The sequence below is a fragment of the Dermochelys coriacea genome, chromosome 1, assembly GCF_009764565.3.
Source record: "Dermochelys coriacea isolate rDerCor1 chromosome 1, rDerCor1.pri.v4, whole genome shotgun sequence".
Taxonomy (NCBI): domain Eukaryota; kingdom Metazoa; phylum Chordata; order Testudines; family Dermochelyidae; genus Dermochelys; species Dermochelys coriacea.
The window spans coordinates 81,354,219-81,369,411 of NC_050068.2; positions in this window are offsets into that span (position 1 = coordinate 81,354,219).

The window sequence follows — 15,193 nt, forward strand, 5'->3', positions numbered from 1 at the left end:
CTTTTCAAAATAATACATTGGGTAGCATTCATTTTCACCACCTAATGAAAAGGCAGTCCTGTCTCTATGCTATTTTAACATATTGTTCTCCTCAAATATGGAACAGTTGCAAGAAAAACACTGTAATACTTTCTCAGTGTGTCATTTTACAATATATGAGTCACATCATCACTTAATCCCTGTCTGACCTCAGTTAGCTACAAGTCATATAACTATCTCGCTTGCACATCAGGAGTTCCCTCCTGCAGCTCCTATTTGGGCAAAACTTGTTGAAAGGAGTTTGGGCTACTCAAAGAATTCAGGATCAGGATCTCAGTTTATAATGTTCCTTCCCAGAGCTGAATATTCAGCATCATCCTTTTCTAGATGATATAATATTTCCAAATAATATATATATAAAATATGGTTATAGCAAAATCAGTGGGTAATTATGCCTAAGGAAAGATCTTAAGACCATGCCCAAAATTACACTAATGCATATAAACACAGATAGCATGCCAAAATAAAATAATAATAATACAAAAACCTCAAGATATAAATTGGAGAATTTGCAAATACTTCTAAATGTCCAAAATTTTGTCAAAAGGTTTGTCAGAATGGTTCCAAAAGACTAATTGCAATGTAGATCTTATGTTTCAACATGCGTTGAAGCAACAGTGATATAGACAACTTTAACTGATTTTTGGGGTGGGCGGGAGGAGGACTAGATTTAAAAAAAATAATAAAAGAGCTGTTGAATATAGTTTTTACACTATCTAACATGCCTCTGATAACTCAGTTTATTCTCTTCACCCCAGGAGGGGTACAGTCATCTGATGGTATTGACAGCTTTAAGACCATCTCTTTTTCCCATTTTCCCTGGGATCTTGGTTGCCAGGACTGGGTTGAAGTTTTATCCTGCAGCAGGCTCTGGTTCCTTTCTTCCCTGGGTAGGAAATGGCCCAGCAAGCAAAGTCTCCTCTCCTCCATGGGTGTTGGATATTAAAGGCCAGGGGAGGCTAAGCCTCTCCTAACCCTGGCCGTGGCTCCGCCCATGTTCCCCAAGAGGCCCCCCTGTCCTGCCACTCTACCCTGAAGCGGGGGGTGGGGGACTTAGCTCCAGCTAGCAGCCAGGAGGTCGGGCTCACCAGTGGCCTGGGGCAGTGCTTGGGCCAGCTGGTGGGGGGAGGAGTCCCGGGGCTGGTGGCTTGGGCCGGCACTTGGACCGGACTGGCGCTTGCAGGGGGTGGCAGCTCGGTGCTTGGGAGTCTTTCTGCTGATTTTAGTAGAATTTGAATCATGCCGTTACTACTTGGTTTCTGTGTTGACTTGAGTGCAAATTATAATAGTGGCTTTGTGATGTAGATATCACTGTACTAGGAACTGAATGGGGACAGTCAATTTAATTTACTTTATAGACCACCGTACAAGATGCATTTCTGTAATGTCTTTTAAATCATAACAGTTTGTATCCTTCAAGAAAAGGAAAGTGAAAATTTTCAGGCATTTACTCTACTACTTTGCGACATATAGACCATACTGGCATTTCTGAAAACTGAAAGAGGTGATTTTAGTTTGAAGACAAAGTTGCTGTTCATAATTAATAAAGTTTAAAACCAGAAGTGACCAAAATGATAATCTAATCTGCTCTCCCATGACACAAGATATACCTTTTGGTTCAACCAGAGCATATCTTCAAGTGATGGAGAATTCATCGCATTCCTTGGTAAATTGTTCCAGTTGTTAATTATCCTCACTGTTAAGTGAGGGTGTACTTTCACCTGCGTCAGTGAAAGTCTGTATCTGGCAAGATAACATATACGACCTAATACTTATCATAAGGATCTTCTTGTTTTCATCTTTATTCTGAAATTACTGAAAATTTAGCATGTTATCAACAATCTTTGGGTCTTTTAAAAGATGTCAGCTGTCTCGTAGTGATACAAAGAAGTGTGCTACCTCTCAAAATTGTTTTGAGCTCTTTTCCATTGAGAGGTTTAGAGTAGCAGCTGTGTTAGTCTGTATCTGCAAAAAGAACAGGAGTACTTGTAGCACCTTAGAGACTAACAAATTTATTAGAGCATAAGCTTTCGTGGGCTATAGCCCACTTCATCGGATGCATAGAAGGGAACATATAGTAGGAAGATATATATACACATACAGAGAAGGTGGAAGTTGCCATACAAACTGTAAGAGGCTAATTAATTAAGACGAGCTATTATCAGCAGGAGAAAAAAACTTTTGTAGTGATAATCAAGATGGCCCATTTAGACAGTTGACAAGAAGGTGTGAGGATACTTAACTGTCCGGTTTGGCCAATGTACATGGCAGAGGGGCATTGCTGGCACATGACGGCATATATAACATTGGTAGATGTGCAGGTGAATGAGCCCCTGATAGCGTAGCTAATGTGATTAGGACCTATGATGGTTTCACTTGAATAAATACATGGACACCTGCACAGTCTCTACTCAAAAGACTAAATGGACACAAATCTGACATCAGGAATCATAACATTGAACAATCGGTAGGAGAACACTTCAACCTCTCTGGCCAGTGAGTAAAAGATTTAAGGGTGGCTATCTTGCAACAGAAAAGCTTCAAAAACAGACTCCAAGGAGAAACTGCTGAGCTTGAATTAATATGCAAACTATTAACTTGGCTTTGAATAGAGACTGGGAGTGGCTGGGTCATTACACATATTGAATCTATTTCCCTATGTTAAGCATCCTCATGCTTTCTTGTCAGCTGTCTAAATGGGCCATCTCGATTATTACTAAAAAAGTTTTTTGAGCAATCAAATGCTCAGTCTTGCTCTAAATGTCAAGACCAATGGTACATAATGATTTGTGAAGGAAGATGTTTTGATGGACTGGAGGTCATGTTCACATATACTGTGTTTTCTTCCCCATTATTACCCTGGAGATATAAAAAATACTTCTTAACATTATATGAAATGGGGCCTGATCCAATTCCCAGTGGAGTTATGCCACTGATAACTATGGAATTGGGTCCATAGTTACCAGAAGTGATCATATCACATTTAACGGTTCTCCCCTACAACAGAGTTTCCGATAGACAAAGTCCAAAATATTAAATTGAAATATTTTTCATCCGTCATTTACCTCACCATGGTGTGCAGTGATGCATAAATAATGTGTGTGTGCAGCACTTGTAGTGATTTTTGCTAAAGCTGATATTTAAAACTGTGTGTGTTATGATGATATTTGCATTACCTATTTTCCCTCACTTTGATGGTTGTTCAGGATGGCATGTTCCCTTTAGCAAAAAAAAAGAAAAAACAGGGACAACCAGGGGGAAAACTTTTGTCAAACATTTTGACAAAACCAACTTTTTTCACAAAAGTTGCATCGATTTTGGTGAAATTTTGTGTAGAAAAAAATTGGAAAACAAGTTTCAAAAATGTTGCAGTGTCTCATTTTGACATTTTTGAAACAAATGGTTTTGATTAGGACTGTCAAACAATTAAAAATATAATTGCAATTAATTGCGAGAGTAAAAAAAGAAGTTATTAATAGCAGTTTTAATCGCACTGTTTATACAAAAATAGAATACCAATTTAAATTTATTATAAATATTTATGAATGTTTTGCTACCTTTTCAATATATTGATTTCAATTATAACACAGAATACAAAGTGTAAAGTGCTCACTTTATATTATTATATTTATTACAAATATTTGCACTCTAAAAAGGATAAATAAAAGAAATAGTATTTTTCAATTCACATCATACAATACTGTAATGCAATCTCTTTATCCTGGAAGTGCAACTAACAAATGTAGAATTAGTATTTTTTTTTACCTAATTGCACTCAAAAGCAAAACAATGTAAAACTTTAGAGCCTACAAGTCATAGCATGAAAGGGCATAAGAATGTTTAGCATATCTGACAAGTAAATCCCTTACTATGCCAGTTACAACAGTGCCATGAGAACACTGTTTTCAGTTTCAGGTGACGTAAATAAGAAGTGGACAGCATTATCTCCCATAAATGTAGACAAACTTATTTGTCCTAGTGATTGGCTGAACAAGAAATAGGACTGAGTGGACTTGTGTGAGGTGAATTGAAATATACTATTTCTTTTGTTTATCTTTTTACAGTGCAAATATAAAAAATAATAATATGAAGTGAGCACTGTGCACTTTGTATTCTGTGTTGTAATTCAAATCACTATATTTGAAAGTGTAGAAAAACATAAAAATATTTTTAATAAATTAAAAAAGTTGCCCTGGTAACCATGACTCACATGACCAGTTCTGAATCAGGTAGGTAAAATTATCCCCATCCTTAAATGTTTGCAGGATTGAGTTTTTTGTCCCTGCTCCTGCATACCTTTTCTCACATTAATAATCCCAATGATTTAAAAGAGAGCATATTTCAAGTGGACTATTCATGTGATTAAAGTTGCACATGTGCTTAAGTGTTTGGAAAGCTTGAGTAGCTCCTCTTTTGATTTTTCTTTTAAATATACTAGATCCTGGCTGACAATAAAACCAGTAATCCAGATGCACTGACATCAAAGGGAACAGAACAGAAGTCTTTTTGTGACAGGAGGGGTGGGAGAGGCAGAGGGGAAGGAAGAGGAGAACTTTCAAGATGGGATGATAACTCTCGTATGTTTAGATTAAGCAAATAGGTGTGTCTCTTTCTGTATCCTGCTGGTCTGCACATGAGGATATTTGAAGAGAGGGTAAAATAAAAGGTAGTTTCCAGTAACAGGGAAGAGAATTAACAATGTTAAAGTCATCATGTGAAAAGAAACAATAGAAGGGACATTAACATTTTTAACAAGGCTATGATGTAAAAAAGAAAGCATGTATATTTAGAATTGAGAAAGAAATGTAACTGTTTTTCAAAGCATTGCTGGTTATAATTTATTTGTGGTTGAGTTACATGGAAATCTCTAACAAATATAATGCAAATATATTCAGCTGTTGTTAACAGGTCACATTCTGCTGGCCTTACTCAGGCAACACTCCCATTGAAGAATGCAGTGGCACAGGAATCAGCAAAAAGAGCTGAAAAAAGGGAGTTTGAGTGGCAATCAGCTGGAGAAGGGAGGTTCCTCTGTTCCTTCAGGGCAATGAGTTCGTGGGTATGTGTGTGTGTTGCTTACTGGTTTGTTTTCCGTTTGCAAAGTCTGACAGGGAGCAGTGTGCTGTTTGAGAGGCAGAGCCTTTGATTACAGCTGAACCTTGATAGGGGGTGAAGCTAATCAGCAGGTCTATAAAGGCAGCCACTTGGCCAGCCAGCAGCACAGGAGACGGGCAAATAGAATTGAAAACAGGGGAGTTTGAGTGGAGATTTGTAAGGGCATGGCTACACCTACAGATGTAGAGCGCTTTGAGTTAAACCTGCCTTCGTACAACACGGTAGGGAAAGCGCTGCAGTCTGTCCATACTGATAGCTGCAAGCGCACTGGCATGTTCGCATTTGCGGCACTTGCAGCGGCATTGGGAGCAGTGCATTGTGGGCAGCTATCCCACAGAGCACCTCTTCCCATTCTGGCGCTGTGGCTTGTGGGAAGGAGGTGGGGGGTGAGAGGCATTCTAGGTCCCGTCCCAACGCCCGAGATGCATTGGTTCGCATCCCAGCAATCCCTCTGCTTCCGTCCACTATTGGCGCCATCTTTCAACGTTTTTTGTACTGCACGCGCTGTCTTTCATTTCGGTCTGCGGGAATGGAGCCTAAACTGCTGAGGAGCATGCTGTCGAGTCTCACCAGCATGTCATGTTTGGCAGTCAAGTTACTCCTTAAGATCCAAAGTGACAGTGAGGACTCCGACGATGATATCGACACGAGTAATACATACGACACAAGATTGCTTGTGGCATTCACGGACATGCTCACCACTGTGGAATGGCGCTTTTGGGCTTGGGAAAGAAGCACTGAGTGGTAGGATCACATCGTCATGCAAGTCTGGGATGACAAGCAGTGGCTGCAGAATTTTCGGATGAGAAAAGCCACTTTCATGGGACTGTCAGGAGCTCATCCCCACCCTGCGGTGCAAGGACACGAGAGCTGCCCTGACAGTGGAGAAGCAGGTGGCTATTGCAATCTGGAAGCTGGCAACTCCAGACAGCTACCGATCAGTTGCTAACCAGTTTGGAGTGGGGAAGTCGACCATTGAAATCGTCTTGATGCAAGTTTGCAGGGTCATTAATCGCATCCTGCTCAGAAGAACCGTGACTCCGGGTAACGGGCATGACATTGTGGCTGGCTTTGCACAAATGGGTTTCCCTTACTGCGGAGGGGTGATAGATGGGATGCATATTCCAATTCTGGCACCAGCCCACCTAGCCTCCGAGTACATTAATCGGAATGGATATTTCTTTATGGTTCTCCAGGTGCTTGTGGATCACTGTGGGTGTTTCATTGACATTAACGCAGGCTGGCCCGGAAAGGTGCATGATGCACGCATCTTTCAGAACACTGGCCTGTTCAGGAAGCTGCAAGCGGGACTTTTTCCCAGACCAGAAGATCACCATAGGGGAACTGGCTCATGAAACCCTACACAGGGAGCCTTGATAGCAGCAAGGAGAAGTTCAACAACAGGCTGAGCTGGTGCAGAATGACTCTGGAGTGTGCTTTTGGTCGTTTAAAGGGCTGCTGATGCTCTCTGTATGGGAAGCTGGACCTGGCCGACGACAGCATCCCTGCGGTTATATCTGCGTCCTGTACCCTCCATAACATTTGTGAAGGGAAGGGTGAAAGATTCACTGAGGCATGGACCTCAGAGGTTCAACCCCTGGAAGCTGAATTTGAACAGCCAGAGAGCAGGGCTATTAGAGGGGCTCAGCGTGGGGCTGCAAGGATTAGGGATGCCTTGAGGGAACAATTTGAGGCTGAAAGCCAACAGTAATGTCTGGTGCCCTGCACGGGAGTGAAGTGCAGTGGTTCCAGCGTTAGTAGGAATCTGTGTTTGCTACGTGTGATACACTGATTTGCAGTGCCTGCTGCTTTCCTGGGCTAAGATATCTTTTATGTTATTCAATAATAAAGAATGTTTTCAAAGCAAAAAAAATCCATTTAATGAGAAGAAAATGCATTTATTGAAAAGAAACACAACTGCTTGGTAAACACAAAGGGCAAGTGGGTGGGCTGGGGAACGGTACAATCACAGGTTTGCGTATATCCTGTTATCATACTCAGCCTTCCTGTTTGGAGTGATGTACAATGAGTGCTGTACTTCAGGATGGCTATACAGCATGTTGATGGGGGTTAAGTGCAGTGGGTAAGGGTTGTAGTTTTCAGGGCTGGGTGATGAAGCTACAGGTGTTGGAGGCAGCTGGTGGTGATAAAAACCCGGATGTTGGGGAAAGTGGGTTGGAGGTGACATGGGGGCACAAGGAAAAGAATTTTTGGGACAAGGGATGCAGGTGGGGTAGTGCTCCGCCTGCATGGCTACAAGCGCCTGTATCAAGTCTGCTTGTGTGCTCCATGATGCTTATCAGCCGCTCTGTGCTTTGATGCTGGTGATCCGCATTCTGTTGGCAGATCCTCCTTTCACTCTCCCGCCACTCGTGCACTTTTTGATTTTCGTTAACGGAGTGCTGCATGACTTCATGCAGCATGTCTTCTTTGCTTCTTCATGGCCTCTTCCTGATTCTTTGCAGCTTCTTGGCCAGTGATAACACAGATGGCTGAAATCTTAAGGTTACATCTGTAAAGGCAAAATGCAACACTTAACAGAGGCAGCATTGTTCACACCAGACAGAGCAATGATTCCTCTATACTTAAGGAGGGCAAGCACAGTCTACACAATCGCATAATTTACCTCTCCCAAAGCAAGCGCACATAACTCACGGGATCCCCAAAATGGTGAGTAAGCACAGGGTGAAGGGAGACTGATTCTTTCATGGCTGTACTGTCCTCTGGGTTTCTGTACTTTGGGGAGACCCAACAGCTGCAGGGGACCCCTATGCTGAACACTGTCCCCACATTTTCCACAGGGGTTTGTCCTGGAAGATATCTCGCTGCTGAGGGTGACTGGGAAGCAAGGGAGGGTCTTCTACTACAATGCGGCTTCCGCACTGGTCCATATGCAGTTTCCCTGTGTGCAGCAATGGTCTCCCCACCCCTCACAGCACAGTGGCGCGGACATGTTAGTCTGACTGGGACAAGAACCACAGTGGCTCCCCCACGAAACCTGTGCAAGCGCATTGCCCAAGTTCTGGATGAGACCTTTGAAGAGATCACTGAGGCCGATTACCACGATGTGAGAAAGCACATCAATGCCCTATTCCGCATCTAGGCATGCATGCAGCCCTAACTCTCCTTGCCCCAAAAGCCCGCACCGAATAACTTCCTTCCCAAAATAAAAGCCACTTACTGGGAACCTCCTCTGGTGTTTGTCCTTCCCCAAGCACCAGCACCACAACTGGCTACCTTCCTCCTGGCTTGAGAATAGCTCCTGGCTGCATGCATCTAGGGATGCTGGGGTGTCTTCCTCCACCTCAGCACCCTCGCTCCCGCTTTGCTCCTCCTCCTCCTCCTCCCTCCTTGTTGGACTGGGCTCTGAAGTGTCCAAGGTGGTACTTGGAGAGGAGGTGGGGTTGCCCCCAAGTATTGTGTCCAGCTCTTTGTAAAAACGGCAGGTTGCGGGGGCAGCACCGGAGCGGCGGTTTGCCTCACGGCCTTTGCGGTAGGCATTCCACAGCTTCTTCACTTTAACCCTGCTCTGCAGAGCGTCCTGGTCATGGCTGCTTTCCATCATATCCCTTGATATCTGCCCAAAGGTATCGTAATTCCTACGGCTGGAGCACGGTTGGGACTGGACAGCTTCTTTCCCCCAAACACTGATGATGTCCAGCACCTCGCCATTGCTCCATACCAGGGATCGCCTGGCACGTGGAGGCATGGTCACCTGAAAAAATTAGTTGAGAGCCCTCCATGCCTGGCTGAGCAAACAGGAAGGGGATTTTCAAAATTCCCAGAGAATTTAAAGGGCAGGTCTGATGGTTGGTCACCTGAGGACAGGGTAGTAGAGTTTGAAGTGATGACCAGAGTGGCTAGAACAGGCATTGTGGGACGCTTCTGGAGGCCAATCAGAGTGCATTCATAGACCAGGGCATCCACACCGGCACTGCGGGTCTCCAGCGGGGGCGCACAAAATGTTATTCCACTCGCCAAGGTGGAGTACCTGGAGCACTCTAGCCGCAGAGTCAGAGTGCTCTACGTGCCTTGCCAGTGTTGATGCATCATGAGTTAGAGTGCACTGGGCTGTTTTAATGCGCTCTAACTCGCAAGTGTAGCCATGCCCTAAGAAGAGTTTGGGGTGTGTGTTTAGTTTTTTTCTTTTCATTCTCGACAAGACCTTAGAAGGCATGGCTGTGACAGCTACAGTGATAGTGACCCAAAGAATGGGAGAGACAATGAAGATGATTGGAGGTAGAAGCTCTGGGATGTACATTATTCCAAAGAGGGTACCTGAAAGGTGTTTCATGTGTATACAGTGCTGCCTGTATGATCTGATGGAAGAGGAGATCTGAAAATTGGAGATGCAGCTAGAAGGGGATGTTTGAAGGGGATTTGAGCAAATGATGGAGGGAAGGAGAGAGGAGGGTGAAGAGAAACCTCAAGACTTGTATATGCATGCCGGACCAGAGAACGGTGAGGGTAGACTGCTCGGGAGAGGAAAGAGGCCAGTGGAAATATGTGATTATGAGAACAAGGCAGAGGAAAAGAGCAGCTAGTGAAGAAGAAATAGAGCTTTGGAATACCTTCACTGAGTTCAAAACTGAAGGGGAGAAGCAGGCTGTAACAGACAATGGGAGATGAAGGAAGAAGAGAAGAGTGGCTAGTCCTACAAGAAGAGGGGAAGAGACAATGGAAATACCCAGAGTTCAGAGCCCAATAAGAGGATGAATCGCAGAAGATTGCAAGTAAGAACAGAAGACAAGAAGACTTGCCATCAGAAAGAAAATAAGGGGAAGGCCAGAGAATCTCACTAATACCAGGAAAGGGCAGGTCTACATGTTTGGGGACTTCCTATTAAGAAGAACAGACAGGCCTTTAACCAGAGCCTATCTGAAAAACAGGAGGACATGCTATCTGCTGGGAGCTGAGATATGGGTTGTGGACCTGAGACTGAAGAGGATCATAATGGGAGCAGGAAAGAATTCACTGTTTGATCTTCATGTGGGAACAAATGATACTGATAGATTCTTGCTGGGATGCATCAAAGAATATTACAACAGTCTAGGGGAGATGCTTCAATAAATGGAGGCTCAGGTGATCTCCAATGGTGCTTTGGGGTCTTTGGGATGTACTAATGGGGTAGACTACACCTGAGTAGGAAGGGAAATAGACTTCTGGGATGTAGGTTGACATTCCTAAATTAAACTAGGAATTTAGAGGAGATGGTTGGGAGATGCTACTGTAATCTTTACACTTAATTCTAATACTGAGCAGAAGGAAAATCAAGTAAAAAAGGATACAAGAATGGAGAAAGGATCAACAAAAAGTAGGAGAATGGAAAACAAGAGGAAAGATAGTGCTAATGCCACTGACAGTAACAGTCAGGTAGGCAATACAAGCAGTAAAATGACTGTAACTAATCAGGCAAGGAATCTGGGTGAAGCCAAGCAGAAACAACTAATATGGCTGTATATCAATGCAAGGAGCTGGGTAACAAAATGGAGTAACTAGAACTACTGGTGCAGGAAGTGAAACTAGATATTCTAGATATTAGGGGGCCCTGGGGAAGAGCCGGCGCAGGGGCTGGAGCAGCATGCAGCTGCGTGGGGCACCAGGACACTAGAAACTAGTGAAACTAGAAGTGAAACTAGATACTGGGGCAGGAAGTGAAACTAGATAGGATGACAGAAACATGGTGAAATGATAGTCATGACTGGAATAAGGTATTGAAGAGTATGTGCTGTTCAGGAAAGACCAAAATAAAGGTTAAAGGTAGTAGAGTAGCATAGTATATTAATGATGAAGTAGACTCAGGGCTGTCTCTAGCAATTCTGGGGCCCTATGCAGCTCCCCTGTGGGAGCGGAGGGCAGGTCTCTGGGGGGTTGGGGGAGCAGGTGGACTGGCTCCCGGCCTCTGCCGGGGGTGGGGGGAACAGGACTCAGAACTCTGTGGGGGTGTGGGGAGCGGGTGCCAGGCCCCAGGCCTCCTCGGGGCGGGAGATAGAGTGGGCCCCAGGTTTCCATGGGGAGGGGGTGTCTTGGTGGAGAAGGAGTGCAGGGCTGGGGTGAAGCAGGGGCGGGGCTGGGGTGGGTAAGGGGTGGGGTGGAGCAGTGGCAGGGGCCCTGGGGAAGAGCTGGAGCAGGGGCTGGAGCAGCATGCAGCTGTGCAGGGCACTAGGGAATGTGGTGCCCCAAATTTCGTGGTACCCTATGCAGTTGCGTACTTTGCATATGGGTAAGGATGGCCCTGAGTAAACTGTAAAGAAATTGACAGGTTTCAGAGTAGCAGCCGTGTTAGTCTGTATTCGCAAAAAGAAAAGGAGTACTTGTGGCACCTTAGAGACTAACAAATTTATTAGAGCATAAGGCATCCGATGAAGTGAGCTGTAGCTCACGAAAGCTTATGCTCTAATAAATTTGTTAGTCTCTAAGGTGCCACAAGTACTCCTTTTCTTTTTGTAAAGAAATTAGAAGTGATGGAATGGATAAAACAGAATCTGGATCAAAATCAGTTTGTGTGCCTCTATTGAGTGACACTTGCTTTAAGTATTTGTAATAACAGCAATAAAAACAAATTATATGTGCACATAAAACTGTATATAACCCTCTCTCCTCACTTGTCATTTATCTTTTTAGGTCATAATCTGCAAAGATTTATAACTGTTAGTATCTTTAAAGATGTAAGTAGTCCCCCTGAGCAAAATGGGACTACTCACATGCATAAGTATTTTCAGGGTCAGGCTTTTAGATTATAAAATCTTTGGGCATGTTTTTCTGCATGTTTTTACAGTGCATAGCATACTGGGGCCCAGATTGGGACCTCTAGGTTACTGCACTATAAATAAAAAGAAAAGGAGTACCCGTGGCACCTTAGAGACTAACAAATTTATTAGAGCATAAGCTTTCGTGAGCTACAGCTCACTTCATCGGATGCATTTGGTGGAAAAAGCAGAGGAGAGATTTATATACACACACACACAGAGAACATGAAACAATGGGTTTATCATACACACTGTAAAGGAGAGTGATCACTTAAGATAAGCCATCACCAGCAGCAGGGGGGGGAAAAGGAGGAAAACCTTTCATGGTGACAAACAAGGTAGGCTAATTCCAGCAGTTAACAAGAATATCAGAGGAACAGTGGGGGGTGGGGTGGGAGGGAGAAATACCATGGGGAAATAGTTTTACTTTGTGTAATGACTCATCCATTCCCAGTCTCTATTCAAGCCTAAGTTAATTGTATCCAGTTTGCAAATTAATTCCAATTCAGCAGTCTCTCGTTGGAGTCTGTTTTTGAAGCTTTTTTGTTGAAGTATAGCCACTCTTAGGTCTGTGATCGAGTGACCAGAGAGATTGAAGTGTTCTCCAACTGGTTTTTGAATGTTATAATTCTTGACGTCTGATTTGTGTCCATTCATTCTTTTACGTAGAGACTGTCCAGTTTGGCCAATGTACATGGCAGAGGGGCATTGCTGGCACATGATGGCATATATCACATTGGTAGATGCGCAGGTGAACGAGCCTCTGATAGTGTGGCTGGGAATGGATGAGTCATTACACAAAGTAAAACTATTTCCCCATGGTATTTCTCCCTCCCACCCCACCCCCCACTGTTCCTCTGATATTCTTGTTAACTGCTGGAATTAGCCTACCTTGCTTGTCACCATGAAAGGTTCCCCCCCCCCCCCCCGCTGCTGGTGATGGCTTATCTTAAGTGATCACTCTCCTTACAGTGTGTATGATAAACCCATTGTTTCATGTTCTCTTCTCTTTGTGTGTGTATATAAATCTCTCCTCTGCTTTTTCCACCAAATGCATCCGATGAAGTGAGCTGTAGCTCACGAAAGCTTATGCTCTAATAAATTTGTTAGTCTCTAAGGTGCCACGGGTACTCCTTTTCTTTTTGCGAATACAGACTAACACGGCTGCTACTCTGAAACCTGCACTATAAATATGAATTAATAATACATATAATTTCTCTATATAAGAATATTGCCCTAATTATTGCAGCCATACTTTTGTATACTGCTATAGTGTATTTGAAAGAAACACACAGAGAACATATGAGATAATTATCAGAAATTTTGATCTTATAAAGGATGACACAGTACTGAGCCTGTCATTTTCCCAGAATAACATTTTTTCATCTGGCGTTTCTCCAAGGTTTAAAAAAAATGGAAAAAGTTAAAGAAATACAAATGAATCATACTTTTAAGTTAGAGCCAAGCAATGGTTAACCACAGTCTGTATTAAGAAATTATTAATTTATTTTCCTATAAGAAATAGTGGCTCCCCATGTTATCTTTGGTGCATGACCCCTGAATACCTACCAGCCATTAAATACTCCTGCTAGCACTTTATAAAGTCCAGACCTGATCTACAGACTGCAGAAAGGTAATAAAAGGATTCTAATCATTTAGAAGTGTCTGTACAGTAGAAATACTTCCCACAGAGAAATATTTCTCCTGATCTCACTGTTTGCATTTGACACAGGAGATGACAGTATCCAGTTAAACAGGCATGAAACTTGATGTTTGAATGATTTAAATCTCTACATTGAACTGGAATGATGTCCCTTTATATATCTTTGTACATAATGCAGGGTTTTTTTGTATTTGTTTTTTTCTAGTGGTGAAAGTGGTGGGGTGAGAGAATGCTGGGAATTCAGAGATTTTGAGATTTTTTTTAAAAAAAATAAGAGAGCATACCAGGCCATTGATTTTTTTTTTTTTAAAGGAAGAAGTAATATTTTGTGTTAAGCAGAAAAAAAATATAATTGAACCTGATAAAACTATGACTTTAAAAAGATGGTACAATATGGCTCCAAATTAAGAAACAAAAAAAAGACTTTGTTTAGGTAGCAAATATAGTATGAAATACTGCAGGACTTCTTTATCTTAAAAGAAAACAAGCTGATCTCCAAATTCATGGCCATGATAATACATGCAGAACTAGAGAATCCACAGGCTGCAGGTGATGAGGGAGAAGAGAAGAAGGTATGGGTGCAAAGGAGCTAGACGGAGCTCCTGATTTTGAGAGGGCTGGTTCTACATTATCTCTGGTCCTGGCATTGCCTAACGGTGACTCTAAACTACTATGACTGGTTGTAGTCATAAAGGGACCATATTGGGAGCCGTTGGCAGTGATATGGTCTTATGGGTAAAGATCGGCAAAAGAGCTGCATTTTTGATCTTTTTAAAATAAGTTTCAAAGGATTGTGGGATGTGGAGAAAAATATTATGAGCTTCAAGACCACGAGTGAAACAAGGTTGGGAACTTTGTGCTATCAATAGATAGACTACAGGCTTTACAAACATAAGTAACAAGTTCCTGGCCCTAAGGAACTTGCAACTTAACTCTTATGGTGTACTATACAACAGATAATGGCTCAAGAACAATGACATGCAAATGTTATTGAAGAGGTCAGCATAAGAAGGCATTGTAAAAGAAGTATACTTGGATGCAATGGTGACTAGTGCATTATAGGAACCTGGGAAGAACAGAATTAAGAAGGGATTTGAAAAAGGAAAGCGAGTCGACCTGACACACAAGAAGTGGAAGACAGTTCTAAGTATGGAAGAAGCATGATGACAAGATTGAGTGAAGAACACTAGAATGGAAGCTTAGCAGGGTCACGGAACAAGGGGAGTAGGGAACAATTAAAGCAGAGATGTAAGCGGGGAAAGAGTTGTGTAGAGTCTTTAATGTGGGGACCAGGAACTGAAATTTGGTATGTGATAAGAGGAAATCAGTGACAGGAATTATAGAGTGGGAAGTGATGTTTGTGGGGAGTGTTAGAAGTCAGTTCACAACATATTATAGATGTATGTTCAAGATCTCTGAGTATACGTTAAAGGTACTATAGATAAAGCAGTTAGTAGGACTGATAGAAAAAACTGATGGAGGTTGAAGGAAGTTTTTCCATAGACATCTTGCTCCCATATAAAACACTATTTGTGTGTTTCAGCTGTATCTGGGGGCAGTTTAAAGGGTTAGTCTTAGGAAGGCAAATTTTCTCTTCAAGACAAAGTTTAAAAATAACAGGCAATGC